This window comes from Mytilus edulis, chromosome 10 (assembly GCF_963676685.1).
Source record: "Mytilus edulis chromosome 10, xbMytEdul2.2, whole genome shotgun sequence".
Taxonomy (NCBI): Eukaryota; Metazoa; Mollusca; class Bivalvia; order Mytilida; family Mytilidae; genus Mytilus; species Mytilus edulis.
The window spans coordinates 53,197,520-53,201,734 of NC_092353.1; the positions used below are offsets into that span (position 1 = coordinate 53,197,520).

The 4,215-nt window shown below is 33.5% G+C and overlaps 1 protein-coding gene across 1 annotated transcript in view; it reads right to left on the reverse strand.

The window, feature by feature from the left end:
• The window catches only part of LOC139491473 (E3 ubiquitin-protein ligase Mdm2-like), a 105,730-nt gene that overhangs the window by 44,762 nt on the left and 56,753 nt on the right, over positions 1 to 4,215 (reverse strand). The window lies entirely within an intron of this gene.

The window sequence follows — 4,215 nt, forward strand, 5'->3', positions numbered from 1 at the left end:
TTTTCATGGTTCATTGGTCAATGTGAATTATTTTGTGGTTTGGTCTGTATTTCAAGTAATATAAGCAATTTGTCAACTATATTTGATATAGTATAGCATGGCTGAAATTGGTGCATGTAGGTATTGCAGGTTTCATATGACCTTGCCCTCATTTTCATGGTTAATTGATCAATATTTAGCTTTTGTGATATGGTCTGTTTTTCAAGTACTATAATCAATAGGTCAGCTATATTTGGTGTATGATATGGTCATAAGGTGTTTAGGTATGTCTGTCAGGTATTCATATGACCTTGACCGCATGGTTCATTGGTCAATGTTAAGTATTACTTGATTTATTTCTCTTGACTGGGTGGGGTTTAATTGGTTCGCTAATCAAAGACCCGTCCGTCTTTAGATAGGTGTTTTGGGATAAACTCATCAATTAAGACTAGTTCTCAGTGTAACCACCAAAATTTCATATATACAGCCTGGCAGGCATGGTACTGAAACTTCATGAAAAAAAAAGTGTCCAGTTATCGTCATTGGTCCGGCTAAAAATGGAAATACTGTAATACCAGTGATATTGTTGGCTTTTTTCAAAACTACCTCTACCCTTTTTTATTGGGAAAATATGCGTCATTTTCATCAAATTGGGAAATTTAAAATAAACCATGAATTTGACTGAAACTTTAATTTACAGACTCAAACCCTGCTTTAAAATAAGACTCCATTTTGTGAGTGATGATACATAAATAGACACTCAAATGTGCACATATAGTCATTTTAGGCAAGAAAATTGTTTAAATGAGTGTTTTTCAGTTTGTATTCATGCACAATTACTACTGAGACTGCACTGTTTGGGAAAAAAGTTGTCTTTTTGGGAATAATTTTAAGCCATTTTATTTTCAAATTGGGATTCTTCTCCAGGGGAAAAAGCCTTTATTCTCCACTTATTTAAGGCAAACAATATCACTGGTAATACATGTATGTGTATTCGCAATAGTGAGACATAGCCGTTCTATCACGGAGTTTAAGAACATGTATCGACGGCAAATGTAAAATATGCAAGTGTCGTAATTCTATAGCGTTTTGATGTACCCTTTAATTTCCTTTATTCTGAATTGTTTTTTGTTGTTTGGGTGGGGGCAGTGGGATAACTTGCAAATCGTACTTCGACCCTATACTTCCTTTTTTTGACAGCAAGAAGAATTTTCTTTCAAACATTTCCTTAAAGATTTTGCATATTAGATATTACGAAAGGAAATTAAAAGGTTTAAGTAACGAATGCAAATAAATCACCGCCAGAATTATCAGGATATCTTCCATTCTAAATCATTATAAATATGTGTATTGTCGAACGTTTCTCTTTCTCTCTGTTTTTAGTTTTTTGGGATACGATTGCTTTTAAGCAATCTGTAGACATACCATTGACTCAGGGCCATGCCATCCCGTCAACCGTTTTATTCTAAACATCAAGGAACATCTCAGATTCTTGAAATTGTCTTGCTTTAAATGGTATAGAATTGAATTTAAACATCTGTCCTACAATGTTCTTCTCATAATCTTCATGTTTCGATATTTCCCATGACTTGTATGCGTATTTTTAATAACACGGAAAATCAGAATTAAGCAGTATTTATATTTAGTGTTTTTATAAATTTAGAAACACGTCAGAGGGAATTCCCCAGTTTTGATAACGTAAATTACATTTTACCAGCATTTTACACGTACAGTTGAATTATTTCTGAAAATAATACTGATACATGTATCAATGAAAACAATGACAGTCGTATCCCTCAGAGTAATCTGCTCTTTAATTTTTTAAGTGTGTGGGGCGAGTTGCATGGTTACATTGTCTCTCTTTTTGATTGTCCCATATCATTTTCTTATGTACAATCACGGTTTGACGACACTGATAGGTAATTAGAAATCAATAATAACTAACAGCAATCATCCTTATAAATAAAGGCAACAGTAGTATACCGCTGTTCAAAACTCGTAAATCTATGGATAAAAAACAAAATCGGGGTTACAAACCATAACTGAGGGAAATGTATTAAATATAAGAGGAGAACAAAGACACAACATTAAAATGTAACACACACAGAAACAGACTAAGCATTAGACAAAATCTGGTGAGAATAACAAATATAACATCAAAACCAAATATATGAATTTGGGATAGAAAAGTATACCGTGCCACGTCTTATCACACACATCTTCAAATAGACTGTCCTTATGCTCCGCCCGATCAGTTGAAATAATTATAATTTTTCGCGTTTCGAAGTATAGAGCATAATTAGTGTACTATCGGTTCTTTCAATTATATGTATGGACATGTATGATATTCATTGTAGTATCACGTGAGAGTTAATTTTTCCTGGGTTAATTTCCCTATTAAACCATTCTCTCGCCAACTTCGAACTGGTCAAGTTCAGATTAAATGTTGGTTCATTATTGTTTGGTTTTTTTGTCGAGCCTGCAACTTTTGTTGCAGAAAGCTCGACATAGGGATAGTGATCCGGCGGCGGCGTTAGCTAACTTTTTAAAAGCTTTATATTTTAGAGGGTGGAAGACCTGGATGCTTCATACTTTGTATATAGTTGCCTCATGTTACGAAGTTTCCGTCAGTCACATGTCAAATGTCCTTGACCTCATTTTCATGGTTCAGTGACCACTTGAAAAAAAAGTTCAGATTTTTTGTAATGTTGAATTCTCTCTTATCATAAGTAATAGGATAATTATATTTGGTATATGCGTACCTTGCAAGGTCCTCATGCCCGTCAGACAGTTTTCACTTGACCTCGACCTCATTTCATGGATCAGTGAACAAGGTTAAGTTTTGGTGGTCAAGTCCATATCTCAGATACTATAAGCAATAGGTCTAGTATATTCGGTGTATGGAAGGACTGTAAGGTGTACATGTCCAACTGGCAGGTGTCATCTGACCTTGACCTCATTTTCATGGTTCAGTGGTTATAGTTAAGTTTTTGTGTTTTGGTCTGTTTTTCTCATACTTTATGCAATAGATCTACTATATTTGTTGTATGGAATGATTGTAAGATGTACATGTCTAGCGGGCAGATGTCATCTGACCTTGAGCTCATTTTCATGGTTGAGTGGTCAAAGTTAAGTTTTTGAGTTTTGGTCTTTTTATCTAATACTATATGCCATAGGTCAACTATATTTGGTGTATGGAAATATTTTATGATCTATATGTCAGTCCCGCAGGTTTTATTTGACCTCGACCTCATTTTCACGGTTCATTGCTCAGTGTTAAGCTTTTGTGTTTTGGTCTATTTTTCTTAAACTATAAGTAATAGGTCAACTATATTTGTTGTATGGAAGCATTGTTAGCTGTACATGTCTGCCTGGCATGGTTCATCGGACCTTGACCTCATATTCATGGTTCATTGGTCTTTGTTTAGTTATCTTGGTTAATGCTAAGTTTATGTGACAGTTTTTAATAAAGTTTTATACTTAGGACTATCAACATAATATCAATAATTAGTAAAGAAGGCGAGACATTTCAGCGTGTGCACTCTTGTTTCTTGTTTATACTATATATTGGTATTTTGTTTACTAGTATACTTTTTGTTGATATTTTGTTTATGTAAACATAAACTAATTTTCAGGACTGTCCAATGTACACCTCTCGAGACGATCTTCTGAGCATTAGGGTTTGGACACAGGTTTCCATATCGACTAAGGTAACTTGGTTGTTGGTTTTTCCTGGCAGGCGGGTTCGTTTGTGACAGAGTATTTTTTTCAATTCGTATTGAAAGCTTGAACATTGTTATTATGTATATAGATATTATTTGCAAATTTATATTATGTGTATTGAATCTATTGATGATAGATTATAATAAAATTCGATGTCCTTCTGGTCTTGTTGACGATCAGCAATCGTAAAATTGTGTTTGATATATGTCATAGAAAATCTTCAAATTAATTGAAGGGATAGTACAATAAAGAAATAAAATGTATTTAATCCTAGAGTCAACCAAGAACAAAGGGACCGGTGCGAAATAGTTGTAAGACAGGCAGCTAGATACCATAAACATACTATGTATACACAGGGCAGAGTATGAGCTTGATTTGCTATATGATATAAAAACCAAACTGACGAAAAAGGTCATTTATTCAAAATTATAAAATACAAAAAAATTTATTTTGCAAATAAAACATTTGACATAAAAGTTCATATTTAATATGAAATAATAATACATACTTAAT